General features: G+C 39.3%; 1 long non-coding RNA gene across 1 annotated transcript in view; it reads right to left on the bottom strand.

Annotated features, from left to right (window-relative positions):
* The window catches only part of LOC134482707 (uncharacterized), a 372,018-nt gene that overhangs the window by 40,582 nt on the left and 315,901 nt on the right, over positions 1 to 15,535 (bottom strand). Inside the window, exon 7 of the long non-coding RNA XR_010059159.1 lies at positions 1,619 to 1,753. This is a non-coding gene — a long non-coding RNA (uncharacterized LOC134482707). The remainder of the gene's footprint in view (positions 1 to 1,618; positions 1,754 to 15,535) is intronic.

The following is a 15,535-nucleotide window of genomic DNA, read 5'->3' as shown; positions in this document are numbered from 1 at the left end:
CAAATAAGCAAAGCGTCATCTCCTAAGTGATCTTAGGGGCCACCATCAACAATCATCAGTCTTGGTCAGATAGAAAACTAAACCAACTGTCAAGAAGTTGAAGCTTAAGTTGAGGCCAAACAGAATAGCTATGCAGATCTGAGGAATAGGAACTCAACTGGAAACCAGTCAGGTTAACACAAAATGGACAGGAGAGTGCTGAACAATAGCCAGAGTAGGACAGCAGAGAAAAGACCTGGGCCCGAGTATTGTTGAGAACAAAAGAAATACACAAAATCTCAAAAGTCATGACTGACACGCAAGACCACTGGTGTAGATCAGTCACTGCACTTAGACTGCTCATTGGATAGAAGAAGAGGTGATGAGGGAGAAGGAAATATTTAAATGGCTCCATCTCCACAGAGCTAGCACAAAATCTAGCACCAGGGCTAGATCAGAGATGCCAATGAACACAGGAATGAGAATATTCTAGAAACAAAGCACACAGGTTATGAAATGCTAAGAAAAGCTGACACATGCTTTTAGACAAGTGAACAAACACGATTAGATCCATTTCACACGGATGCAAACAGTAAGGCATACCAATCACAGAAGACTAGTCAGTCAACCGAGAAGAATAAGCCAGTGAAGGGAATATGATAAAAGACAAACCTGAAAATGTAAACATGGAGATGGGTTAGAGAAGGCTTTGGAGGATGGGGCAATTCAGGAATAGGGAATGACAACCAGTCAGATCTGGGAGAGGAGATACCTGATGCCAAAAGTCTTTGAAATGCTAAGCTCAAATGGAAGGGTCCAGTAGAACACACAGAAAGAGCCTAACTCTCGCTATGCTGATTCTAATGTATAGACTGGAGTGAAAACTACAGTATGCTGGGATCTGAAATTCTACAGTGTCATAAACATTTGAATGTTGAAAACTCATATGCTATGAACTCTCTCATTATCTTCCCTCTGTTTCATGACTATGAAAGGGATCTGATACTTTAATAGCCTCAAAACACAATTATTTAAGCTCTATTTAAATTACACTTAACCACCCACATATAAGAAAAACTTTACATCTTCTCCAGCTTCAAAAATATGCCCTGGAAGCTCCTAAGATGTGACTCAGTGGAGCACTTGCCCAACATGCACAAAAGACTGGGTTTGAATCACAGCACTCAAACTATACATGGATAAGTACAATCACAGCATTTATGAGCTGAAGGGAGGAGCCAGCAGTTCCAAGGCATCCTCAGCTAGCAAGCTAAACACCACTATGGGAACATGAGAACCTATCTGTCAAAGTAGTAAAAAGTGTATTTTAAGGTAAGAAAGAAAGAAAGAAAGAAAGAAAGAAAGAAAGAAAGAAAGAAAGAAAGAAAGAAAGAGAGAGAGAGAAAGAGAGAGAGAGGGAGGGAGAGGGAGGGAGGGAGGGAGGAAAGAAGGAAGGAAGGAAGGAAGGAAGGAAGGAAGGAAGGAAGGAAGAAAGAGAAAGAGAGAGGGAGGGAGGAAGGAAGGAAGGAAGGAAGGAAGGAAGAAAGAAAGAAAGAAAGAAAGAAAGAAAGAAAGAAAGAAAGAAAGAAAGAAAGAAAGAAAAGGCAGGAAATTCAGAGGGCAGGTGGATCTTACTTACCAAGCATGTTCTCCTCCTCCTCCTCCTGCTCCTCCTCCTCCTCCCCCTCCTCTTCTTTCTTCTTCTCCTTCTCCTCTTCTAGTTAAGTTTGAGGAAATCCATGGTGATAAGACAATGAAAACAGCCACCTACGGACTGAAGACAGGTGACAAGGTATTCAGTTGTGATCTTAACCTCAGGAAATGACTTGGTCATGACGAAAACATCACAGTCATAAATTACAAAGGACACTAATATGTTACTAGGGCAGCAAGTACAGATTTCTAAAGGAGAAAATAAAGTCATTGTACATAAGCCTGAATCACTTAGCTTTGAGAATCAGAGAAAAATTAATAAAGACACATTTATCAGGGAAATAAGATGTGCTAATCATGTTGGAAAGACTCATTTAGACCCTATGACAATTAATCTTGTCAATCATGTCAACTTGACTGGATTTAGAATCACTGGACTTGCATACTGAAGGCATTTTTAGAGAAGTTAACTGAGCAGTGAATAATTTGACCTCAGCCTTCCAAAGGATGGGGGGGGGGGGCCGCTGGATTGTGCCCTCAGGGAGTTATAAAGTGCACGTGTGAGAGTTAAGTCATCATACAAGGCAAGAAATGAGAGACAGAGAATACAGTACTATGAGTCTTTCACTGGACATGTACGTAATTAGGGAGACGAAAATACTTGGGTTGAGAACTAGAGAATAGGAGCGAAAGATCTAAGCAAAACATAAAGGACAAAGGGGTGTGATGGAAGGAAGGAAAAAATGGAAGGAATAAAGGAGAATAAAACTGGGAAGGATGGGGAAGGGCAAGAGAACTGAAGGGGAGAAAGGAAGGGAAGAAAGAAAAGAGGGGATGGGAAGAGAATGAACTAAAGACAGGTCAAGTTGAGAAATGAATCTCTTGAAGACCTTTCAACTTAAGGTGAGGATTCTCCAGGCACAACAACTCTTGGGAGGCTGAAGCCATGTGTGAGCAGTGAGATTCCAGGAGCATTAGAAGTCATTTATCCAAAGTAGACAGAGTAATCTGGTAAGACTGGAGAACCCGTTTAGAAAAAGGAATTCAAGGCTAGGGGCTAAGGACATTTGGGGATTTCTTCACCATATATCATAACTTTTGATTTTTAGTGACATACTATCAGAAAACTTTCCTAACAAGAAATTGGATATACTTCAGAAATGAGATTAGATTTATATAGGAGTGATAATTCTTAACCTATTCCAAAGACAAACATCTAGCTACCAAATGCCATCTAAGCATATCCAACTGCTCATTACAAGGTCACTTGGGTCAGTAAATATTTCTGTAGACTTTGACTATTTACATAAATTATGGTTAACAAATCAGCTAGTTTTGTTGACATTATGTCCAAAGAAAGAAAGGGGGAAGGAAGGAAGGAAGGAAGGAAGGAAGGAAGGAAGGAAGGAAGGAGGGAGGGAGGGAGGGAGGGAGGGAGGGAGGGAGGGAGGGAGGGAGGGAAGGGAGGGAGGGAGGAAGGAAGGAAGGAAGGAAGGAAGGAAGGAAGGAAGGAAAAAAAGGGAAGAAAAGGGAATGAAAGGCAAAAGTCTTCAATGAGTCTGTAAGATCTGAGATTTTAGCCTTCTCACTGACCACTATGATAAGAGAGATAGCATCCATGCTCACCGTAGAGCAGAACCACGCACACTGCAAGTCTGCATGGCCAAGAGCCTTACAAGATTTCTGAAGCTAGAAAAGCAAACCAAGTGATCTCTTTGGTGGCCTTCAAGCTTCTAGTAGATAATATGAAGCCAGAGGCATCTCTAAGATCACAAAGATAGACAGACAAACTGGAGCTTGGCAATAATTGATGTGAAAAGATATGGATTCTGCAAACCTCTGAAAACATCTACCAATTGGGTCCTATATGCCAACTGACAATACCTCAATAACTCTGTTGGAAACAAAAGATTACGGTGCTCTCATGATTTCCTATACTGCTCTCCATGTAACTGATCAAAATCACATTTTAGAGGAAAACTGAAATTTCTTTTTAAAGAAATATAATCAAATAATAAAGGTTTAATTTTATTTTTACAAATTTATTTGGTAATAATAACTTCAATGTTCAATATATATTAAATACCCAGTCTGTTTTAAGCTCTTAAATACACACACACACACACACACACACACACACACACACACACACACACACCAGTCAATATTATCACTGATTTTATCTTACAAAAAGATAAAGCAAGGCTAGCTTAAGTCATATCCAAGAAGGATGACTGCAATGTCTTACACTCAATCTGCTACTATCCATATTAGTTCTCACACACATGTCCCAATACACCACTTATTTTTTAAAGTAAACTCTTGTTAAAGACAGTAAACACTGTCTATGACATAAGTGTTTTTTGATTATTTTGAAAATCTCCAAGAGGACCAGACACAAACAAACCCAAAGAGAACAGCAACACACATGACTTTCTAAGGATAGCTTAAAGAAAGATTCCAAGTTGATATAAAGAAATCTTGACCATGTAGGGTGACCAAGGAAAGAGAATGAGCATACTAAAAGAAAGGCTGGGGAAGCTACTCCTGAATAGCTTAGTTTTTAAAATGGTTCTCCTGAAACTCATGATTCTCAACTGAAAATGTAGACTGAATGCATAATTATTTCTATAAATTGAGGATTTAAATCAGAGATCACAATCCTAATTTTTTTCTATTTCCCCTAATTTTGCTCTAAATCTGATTCAGGGAAATACAGGAGGAATCTGGTATATGGTCTTGGCAAGTATGACACCATTTTTAAAGACATGTTGATGTTTTACAATTTACAGGTTTGGCAACTGAGTAGACTGGTGAGGGCTTTCCCCTCCCAAAGGCCAGATAGCACCTTCCACTAATAAGAGAGCTAAGCAGTAAGAAAGAAGCTTCTTAAAAGTAATCCATGTCCTATGACCAATGTATTGGTCTTCAACAATAGGATCTTACCTTCAAGTTTTGATGGACAACCAAGAGCAAAGGTAATAGGCTGCACTGTTTTAACAGAAACCCAGGATACCTATGAGCAACCAATTGAGAGGAGACATCCCAAACCAGCACTGAGCATTCTATATGGCAATCTATGACTTTCTGGGATGATGGTAACCACCGAAATAGAATAAATCAAATTAAGCTTTTTATATGAATATAAATATTCAAAATGACTATTAAACATCCCAAGGGTTACTTATCCTTCCCCCAATATCCTACTTTGTTATTCCTCTCCCTACATAAAAGGCAAGGCAAGATATGTTCACAGGTGCAATAGTGGCATAAATTCTATGGGGGTAACCAAGCTCCTTCTGATTTGAATTTAAGGCCTATTCCATAGCACAAAACACAGACCTGATACTGGAACCGGGCCAAGAACTCAAAGTTAGGTAATTCATAAGCCCCAGGGATAAAAACCTATTGTTTTGCTAAATGGACATAACATCAAGCTATCCTCTAAACTCTACACATAGGATAACACAGTTCTAAGACCACATCAGAGAACTTTCTTTTTGTAGTAGTTGATTGAATGAGAAATGTATAACTGGCCAAAGTGCAGAGAATAAATGACTATGAGGTGATCAGCTACAAATAGAACATGTATATTACATCACCTCAACAAGAGTCAAGGACCAACAAGGAAGAAGGGACAAAGATTTTAAGAGGAAGATTTAGGACAAATCTGAACAAAATGCTGTCTTATGGGCATGGAAAGACCCCCTGTACCCACTAACTAACACTAGCTGTGTTTTCTTGCACAAGATCAAGTCAGAAGACATTGTAATACGGAGTAGGAAGTGGTTCATGATCCCCTACACCTACCAGTGGAACCGTGGACAGTCGATACTTTCTGGAGGAAGGACTATCGGTTTTATTAAGGGTAGGTTGACCATTTCCAGCAAATGAGTCCACACCCAAAAGTATATGGACGATATAAATTAGAGTTGATGATTTCTGATATTTAAAACAAAAGAGAACACAAGGTTGGAGTGAACAGGAAGATAGAGGTAGATCTGGGAAAACTTAAGGGAAAGAGTACAAATAAATATGATTTTAAAATTATATAAATTTCTCAAAGAAGAGAATATTTTTTAAATTAATGCAGGTATTATAAATTCTAAAATTCAGCTGGAACATAATTGATTCCTCTATTTTTTAAGGTTTTAGACTAGATTTAAAAAGGATAAATTAGAACTAAGAAATTTATAATAAACAGTAAGTTTATTAACTTACTGGTTCTCCTACAGTTTCTCTAGATCTGTTTTTCTGTTAGCTAATTTTAACTAAGACATATTTCTTTGACTGTCACTTCAAGATGTAGAGTAGGAAGTGTCTTAAGTATAGACATGGAGAAACAGTAAAGGCAACTGAGTGTCTCCTGAAACGGCCCTCTTGTCCACCTAACTTCTGTCAAATGTGGTGAGCGGAAGAAATAATTCTTATGTTCAAATGTCTATGGTCCTTTGATGGTTTGTAAGTAGACCACACAAAATAGAAGGAGTAGGCATACTACATGGTTCTACCCAAACTATGAGAATGGGCTTTTGGGAGCAGGATGCTAGGATCAAAATTCAAAGCCTTATGCACATCTACCAGAATAATGGAACCCTCTCTGCTACAAGTGCTTATGAGCTATGCCAGGTCCCAGTCAACCTTTCCTTCAGTATTGTGGCATGATTGAAAACTTCGTGGGAAATGTAGGTGGCTATGGAATGACCTCTCTTTTACCACATACCACTGATAGTATCACTCCGAGAAGAATCAGTATTAATATAGACAATGTAGGTATAAATGTGATTAAAGTCTAAAAATTTAGAAAAGCAATTAAGGGGGGGTGGTGATAAGGAAGGGTGGACTGGGGTCAAAAGGACACACAAGGCATAAGCGATCATAGCCTTTGTTTTCCTAATTTCAACTCATAGTTGTGGATTGGGTTCCTCCTCCTCCTCCTCCTCCTCCTCCTCCTCTTCCTCCTCCTCCTCCTCCTCCTCCTCTTCCTCCTCCTCCTCCTCTTATTTCTCTTACTCCCTGTGGTAGATCCTCAACCCTTTTAATAGATTTCATTCCTCAGCATTTGGAATAAAAGCCTTTTGTCCTCCCGTGAGACTTACACATTAAGACATCTTTCCTTCCCCTTAAGTATGCACTGCACATAAAATCATGGTAGTAAAGGAGCAGGAGCATCCCAGAAACCTACCCTGAGATTCTGTCTAAACCCCATTCCCTTCTGCCCCTGCTCCCATCTGAAAGGACTGCTGGGAGGTGCTACATTATACAGGAAGAGGAAGTTAACTAAAGACGGGACCTTCTATCCATAATGGGATCAAACTGGTAACACATCTCTTTCAGAGGCATTGTTTTACCTGGGAGTAACCTCTTTCCTATGCTTTGTAAGTAAATACAAATAACAACATCAATAAACAAAACAGCCTGTGTAGGGACCCTCCTACTGCCTGTCAAATAAGAACTTCGGAAACTATGGGCTATGACCTCAGAAGGGATTAGATGATTAATTGTGAGTCATAAAACATCTGGTAACAGTAAATGTTCTGAATATGCACCAGCCAAAACTGAATCTAGAATCAAATTCACAGTGAATCCAAGAGATTTCTACTAAAATGGTGCATCACATGACTTTACAGCAGTCTCAGCTCTGAAAACACAAAAAAATATTCACTCTGGATTGGGCACACTACACACAACAAAAGCAAGCTACCTAAAACACCTCTGCCAAGATGCCACACGATTGCATGCTATGAACTGCAGTGTACAAAGCTTCATAACCTTACAGAAACAAAACGATTTAATTATAGAAAACAAGTCAAAAAACCAAGTGATTCCAATATCTTCCTACTGTCACTTCTCAACATGTAAGGAACAAATTAGTACATCTCAGGTTTGACAATGATAGAACATGTGATTTTAAAAATTGATGCTTTGGTTGGAGTTCACATTATTCTCTTAGATGACCTAAGTTCAATTCCCAGCACACACATCAGACAGTTCATTACTACATCTAACTCCAGCTCCAGGAACACTAATGGCTCTAGCCTCTAAGGGTGCTGAACATATATATATATTATATAATTAGTATAAGGGTAGAATTTCCAAAATTGAGAAAAAATAGCATTACATAGTTATGGGGAAATACCAATCATTGATAAATACAAAACTTAAGTATCAACCAATTCAGGAAAATATGGGAGATGCTCATGCCACATTATCAAATGTTCAGCCAAGATTTAATTCTTTTTTAAAGGTTATTCTAATTTATGATAATAATGATGATGACGACAATGACAACAATAATATGTATGGGTACTTTGTCTGTATGTATGTCTCTGTACTACATGTGTGTCTTCACATTGTAGAACTGAAATTACAGACCGTTCTGAGTCACTATGTGGGTGCTGGCAATTGAATGCAGGTCCTTGAGAAGAGCAGGAAGTGCTCTTAAGTCAGTGCTGAGCCATCTTACCAGGACCAAGATTTAAGTATTTATGTAAAAATAAACAAGCACAACCATCTCATTTTATCTTTAAAATGGTAAAATAATATATATGTAAAGAATCATGTTAAGATCAACTTCTTTGTGATTTATTATCAGTATATGCTTGATTTGTGCATTAAAGTCACCAAACACAGACCAGAAGTGATCCTCACACTGCACACCTATTTTCTATTCCAATGTAAGTGGAGGTCACATGGAAATTTCTCATAGAGAAAAAGAACACAGTGAAATACCTTAAAAAGCCATGACTGGATAAAAACTGTATGGTATTGGTACAGAGACAGGCAGGTAGATCAATTGAATAGAATTGAAAGACCCAGAAATGAACCCACACACCTATGGTCACTTGATCTTTAACAAAGCATTTAAAACCATCGGATGGAACAAAGACAGCATTTTCAACAAATGGTGCTGGTTCAACTGGAGGTCAGCATGTAGAAGATTGCAAATCGATCCATTCTTATCACCCTGTACAAACCTCAAGTCCAAATGGATCAAGGACCTCCACATAAAACCATATACACTCAAACTAATAGAAGAAAAAGTGGGGAAGAGCTTTGAACACATGGGCACTGGGGAAAATTTCCTAAACAGAACAACAGTGCTTATGCTCTAAGACCAACAATAGACAAATGGAACCTCATAAAGCAAAGCTTCTGGAAGGCAAAGGACACTGTTGGTAGGACAAAACCGCAACTAACAGATTGGGAAAAGATCTTTACCAATCCTATATCTGATAGAGGCCTAATATCCAATATATACAAAGAACTCAAGAACTTAGACTCCAGAAAATCAAATAACCCTATTAAAAAATGAGGTACAGAGCTAAACAAAGAATTCTCAACTGAGGAATACCAAATGGCTGAGAACCACCTAAAGAAATATTCAACATCCTTAGTTAGTCATCAGGGAAATCCAAATCAAAACAACCCTGAGATTCTACCTCACACCAGTCAGAATGGCAAAGAACAAAAACTCAGGTGACAACAGATACTGGCGAGGATGTGGAGAAAGAGGAACACTTCTCCATTGCTAGTGGATTGCAAGCTGATATAACCACTCCAGAAATCAGTCTGGAGGTTCCTCAGATAATTGGACATGTTATAGCTGAGGACCCAACTATACCACTCCTGGCCAAATACCCAAAAGATGCTCTAACATATAATAAGGACACATGTTCCACTATGTTCATAGCAGCCTTATTTATAATAGCCAGAAGCTAGAAGGAACCTAGATGCCCTTCAACAGAGGAATGGATACAGAAAATGTGGTACATTTACACATCCACTCAGCTATTTAAAACAATGACTTAATGAACATCCTGAGTGAGGTAACAAACACACACACACACACACACACACACACACACACGGTATGCACTCACTGATAAGTGGGTATTAGCCCAAAAGCTCAAAATAACCAAACTTAGACACTATTGGGAATGCCAAGAAGTGCATGCTTACAGGAGCCTGATATAGCTGTCTCCTGAGAGGCTCTGTCAGACCCTGACAAATACAGCAGTCGATGATCACAACCAACCATTGGACTGAGCACAGGGTCCCAATGGAGGAGTTAGAGAAAGGACTGAAGGAGCTAAAGGGGTTGGCAACTCCAGGAGAAGAACAATAATACCAACCAACCAAACCCCCTGAACTCCTGGAGACTAAACCACTAACCAAAGGGTACAAACACATGGAGGGACCATGGCTCCAGCAGCATATGTAGCAGAGGATGGCATTGTCTGGCATCAATAGAGGAGAAGCCTTGATCCTGTGAAGGCTCCTTCCACAATGTAGGGGAATGCCAGGGTGGTGAGATGGGAGTGGGCTGATGGGAGTGGGCATCTTCACAGAAGCAGGGGGAAAGGGAAGGTGCAGGGAAGTGGGAGGAAAGGGGATAACATTTAAAATGTAAATACATGAAATATCCAACAGAAAGAAAAAAGAAAATATCTAATAAAAAAAAGAAGGAAAAACTAAAAAGGCTCTGACTGAAGTCTATAAACCATAAACCTCTTCCTCCAACTAACAATGAAATGAGAACATTCTCTATCTAAGCTTTGATATAGTACCTAAAACAGTATTTTGCTCCAACATAGATGTAAATATCTCCATGTAGAAGGATTGGAAAATGTGTCCTGTACTACCCAAAGGGTGAGTGAATGCCCTGCCTGATTTTCAGTATGAAATTAGAAGTTGACAACTACAATGACTGGAGGAGGACTAGCCCACTTTTGTTATCTCAAAAACTTCTGACCTTCTTTGGAATCTAAAGATTAGGATCAATTCAGAAGTTAAAATGAAACCCACAAATGGATCCCTTGAGCATTAATAATGCAAGTATGAATGGAGAAGGTAGCATGCTCAACCCTTCAAAGAAAGCAGAAGTCCTGGATTTCCATGTGGTGCAATGACAGGGTTCATGCCTTCTGGGTCCAATCCTGGTGAAAAGTCACAGGTAACTGAGAGTGCACACATCCCAACAGAAGTCTAGATCTGAAAGTAACTCTCACTACACACCAATAGTGCACCACACACCTAGACACAGTGAAAAACAAAGTACTAGCATAATATCTAACCAAATGCTTAGACTTGACACCAGGCTGGAATGCAAGATAAGTGAACAGAATGGCATTTCAAATGCTCACAATTGAGATTCCTGTGTGATATGTGTTTGCAGTGTTCCTAGTAGATGGCTGGTGTGCCAAAACCTAGACTTTTCAGATGAAAAGAAGAACCAATATGCATCCACTACACAATGGCGAAGACACTATAAAAGCAGTTAGCTACACAATTTCAAACTTACAATTACCATTCAGGGGCACAGATCCAGGACCATCCAAATTCGTTCTTGCAAAACCCTTGAGAAAACTCTTGAACAAGTTGCGTAGGTTCGAATGCTGGCTCTGCTTCTATGAGGGATGTGCCCTTTTACTAGCCAAGGCCTTATCCAGGGTTAAGTATTTTCATTTGACGAATGATGATAAAGTAATAGCTATTTGTGTTGGGACAGTGGAAAGCTGGCAGATAATACCCAGGAAGCTCTTTAAACACAGCTGAAAGAGCAGAAATCCTGAGTCCTTAGCAAAGCTGCTGTATTCTGTGATCTAAGTAGGAGATGCATTCTTGCTATAATACATCTAATGCAACACAACTGTGGCTGCAATACAAAATTTCCTCCACTGCTCTCTCTTTAATGCTACTCTGCGGCATTGCATAGATTTCTCATTGAAAAGAATACTGAGAAGACTTTACAGGGGAGCTCATTAGAAGTAAAAATTAGCATGCCCTACATCCCCTAGGTCTCCTACAGGGAAGTCAGATGACAACTTTAGACAAGCAATAACTGTAGTTGGGAAATCCAGTAATCAATGACTTCATTGGGCCCTAGCTGATGTTTCAGAAAGTCTTATAGACCAATCATCAGGGAAGAAACCCATTACATCAAGAAGTTTGCATCAGGTGGCAGTGACCTCATCAAGTTGTAGAGGGAAGAGGAGGATGGCCAGTGGAAGGAGCAAAAGCTAGAGGCACACAGCGACTGGGTTCGAGACGTTACCTGGGCCCCCTCCATTGGCTTGGCCACCAACACCATTAGAGGCTCTCAGAACAGTGTTTATTTGAAATGCAATGATGCCTCAGGCAATATGTGGTCACCTAAACTCCTACACAGACTCAATGACATTGTGTGGCCCATGAGCTGGTCCATCATAGCAAACTTCCTGGCTATGTCCTGTAGAGACAATAAGGTGACCCTGTGGAAAGGGTTGGTGGATGGATAGTGGGTGTGCATCAGTGATATCAACAAAGGCCAGGGTTCTGTGTCAGCCTCCATCACAGAGGACCAATAGAATGAGCAGTGATGACACAGGCAGCCTGGTCTTCCTGTTACCTATTCTGGAACACCTCTAAACAACTGGGAAGAGGAGTCCCAGTGCTACTAAGATTCCACACCCAGGAATGCATGCCCATACATGCAACACTGGGAGTTCACATGCCTTACTGGGGTGCCATGTGTTTAATAATTTAATGTCCAGATGAAAGTATTCATGTAAGAAACAAATGACTTATTTTTTAATATTTTTGGCCATTTTTAACTATTTTTTGGTTCCAGCTGCTTCCAAGCATAGAAAAAAGGATCCTTAGTTCATGCTTTATAGAAAAAAAGACAGACAGAATACACGTTATATTATTACACATTTTTAATTCCTCTCTTAAAATAAGACATTGAAAAAAGTTATTTTATCATCAAATAAATGTAAATTAATTCAACAAAATTAAGGAAAAGATGTGAGACTCAGGCCTACTTTCCGCTATCCCTTATCCTTCCACTATTTTTCTTGATCTTCATGATTCATACCCAATATCCCTATCTTGCATGTTTTTGTATATCCTCTAAGCTTTCTTTTATCATTTTCCTTAGGCAGATATAATCCGGTGGTAGCTAACTGAGCATGCTAAAGTTCAGTGCTTTTAATCACTTAGTGAAGAAAAATAAAACAAAAGTCACTACACCCTCATCTGCCTGGGTTCTTTAGGAAGGGTTGAGATTTTCTGATTGATGACAATATAAGACGAAGGGACAGTGTGAACTACAAACTTAATCCAGCTTCTAGTCAGTGTGCTGAAGTCACGGCTGTCCACAGGAGCCTTGGCGCCTTCCTTTAGTGATAATACAGGCCTAAATGTCCATGTCTATGTTCTCCTCCACAGCAGTGGGAGAAAATTGATTCATGTGCAAAGTTAGTATCACAACACGTTCTGAAAGGGCTCTTGCTATGTGCATAACATGTAAGATACAACAGTTCTCATATATGGAAAAATGTATATGCATGCAGCCACATATAGAAACATAACCAACTTTACATTCAATGAAATTTACTGTGGATTCTATTATTTGATGAAGAAAATGAGATTCTCAAATTTTATTTTGGTCAGACTAATACATTCTATATATTCATGAAAATGGCTGAATTTGCAGAGAAGGTTTTGCCCAGAATGTTGAAATGTGCTTCCTTTTATGCTATCATTGTTTTTATCATTTTTTTTTACAAAAGGAAAACCACCAATATTTTAAGTTTTCAAACTATGTTTATTTTTAAATGCCTTAGCAATTTTATCTTTCATTAAACTAAAAGAGATCTTTGGGGTCATTTACTGTAAATTCTTTTTCTGTAAATATGTGTTGACCAAGAAGAAATGTGGGGACATTAGTCCCTTAATCTGAATTTGACATAAAGCTGGCTCTATGGATACAAAAATAAACAGTTAGGCAGGCAACATGGTTCAGCAGACAAAATCCCTTGCTGTCAAACTTGACAGATATCCAGTAACCACACAGTGGAAGAGAAATGATTTCCACCCATGTGTATGAGTTCCTCCATGTGCATGCACGTATGCATGCATGCATGCACGCGCGCGCGCGCGCACGCACACAGACACACACACACACACACACACACACACACACACACACACACACACACTGTAAACAAATTTAAACAGTGCTACCTTAACATTTAAGAAGATGAATTTAGCATTAGCCTGGAGTGCTCATACTGGTATCTGTGGAATGAAGGTTTGTTCTCTATTTGTCTAACTTCCCTACTTACTAATGGGTGTTTACTTCATTTGCTGGCATAACCTCCAAGGTAATCTGCAGACTCTCCAGGGGCTGGATGAACGGGTCTGAACCTGCTTCACTATGCCTTGTCACTGACCCTAATTTTCATAATGAATCTTCTTGAATGGTTCTTCCATTGGTTCATGACCTACTGTAAGAGCAAGCTGTACAGGCCACTTGGTGAAGTTGATCAAGTTTGAGGTAGTGTAAGGGTAGCATTACTTTCTAGTTCTCCTTTATTTAGCCAAACCATCTACAGGAAACCTGTACATTCATCCATGTGTACCCAGTTCGTTCATCTGGGTTCCCTTCTAGCAATCCCTCCTCCATGACTTCTCAGTATAGCCTTCACTGTCACTAGGCATTCTACACCACAGAACGGACAACCATTTCCTAAATTCTATTAATGTACTAAGGTTTGCTTATTGTAATATACTATTTACTTATTTTGTATAATATAATACATAACTCTCTGACTTCTGTCTCTCTAAGTAATCTCTCTTGCATGTCACAGGGATACCATCTACCATGAGGCTCTCATCAAAGACAATGTTATGCCTTTAAACCCCTCAGAATTGTGAACTAGGTAAACCTTATCTTCACAAAGTATCCCATTATAGTAATAGGAAGTAGACATTCATACAATGTTGACATTAAGTATACACACCCATCATTATGTATCATATGTCCAAAATGCCCCATGGACACCAAAATTCACAGCTCAAAGCCCTTACATCAAGTGGAATAGTATTTGTATATAATTTACGACAACCCTCTTGTATACCTTCTCCCATCTCTAGGTTACTAATACTATAGTAGCACATACTATGTATGGCCTATGTGGGCCATTGTCATGCTGTCATTCTTAAAGAATGAGGTCTTCACAAGTTCAGCACAGGCAATTTTTCTCTGAACATTTTTGACCTGATGGTTGAATATGAAGATGCTAAGCCTGTGAATATGCAGAGCTAAGTTTATCATGTTTTCAAAATCCATGCAAACATAAGTAGGACTTAAACTCCTTATGTGTGGAATGCATATACAATAATAGAAACAGAATTTATACAAACAATTCTATAAAAACTGAAAGGCTGACACAACTAATACTGCAGAATGGGACAGGTGGGCATTTCCTAACTGTCCCTGGCACAGTGAATAAGGCACAAACACAGGAATAGGATTCATTGTTAACTAGGTCTGCTTGTATACATATCAGGAAATGATGATGCCTACGTGTCTTTCTGACTTGATTAGCATACTCATTCACAAGCCAATCATTAGCCAAGAGCAAAGTATATGAAGTGGAGCTAAGCAGAAATGGGAACACAGGGGCTGAAATTTCATTCATGGCATGGCATGTCTTTGTAACAATTGAGAGTGTGTTTGAAAGCAAGGAGCTAACATGTTCTAGTAGACAAGCACTTAGATGTTCTGCAGGGAGAACTAGCAGTGACATTGCCATGCTCCACACACATGCATGCACCCTCTCCTGGCACACCAGGTAGCACTACCAGAAGCCCTACAATATACCCATCCCTCCTGGGAAGCCACATCTTACCTTCCATAGACATTCCTCACTTAAATGGAAATTCCTGGAAAAGCCCATAGAATCATTTATTGAAAGATTGAGTTTCTAGTTATAAAATTCTAGGTTCTACGGGAAATGGAGAAGAAAAGGAGAGACAGAGAAAAGGGGAGGAGAATTCTGGCAATTTTGCAGGACAGGGTTAAGGAGGTAGAGAAAGAGGAAAACCATGAAAGGAGAATTAAAGTGAGGTTTAA

This window comes from Rattus norvegicus, chromosome 17 (genome assembly GCF_036323735.1).
Source record: "Rattus norvegicus strain BN/NHsdMcwi chromosome 17, GRCr8, whole genome shotgun sequence".
NCBI classification, from domain to species: domain Eukaryota; kingdom Metazoa; phylum Chordata; class Mammalia; order Rodentia; family Muridae; genus Rattus; species Rattus norvegicus.
The sequence above is the reverse complement of the archived record's forward strand: the minus strand, read 5'-3'. Positions and strand labels throughout refer to the sequence as shown.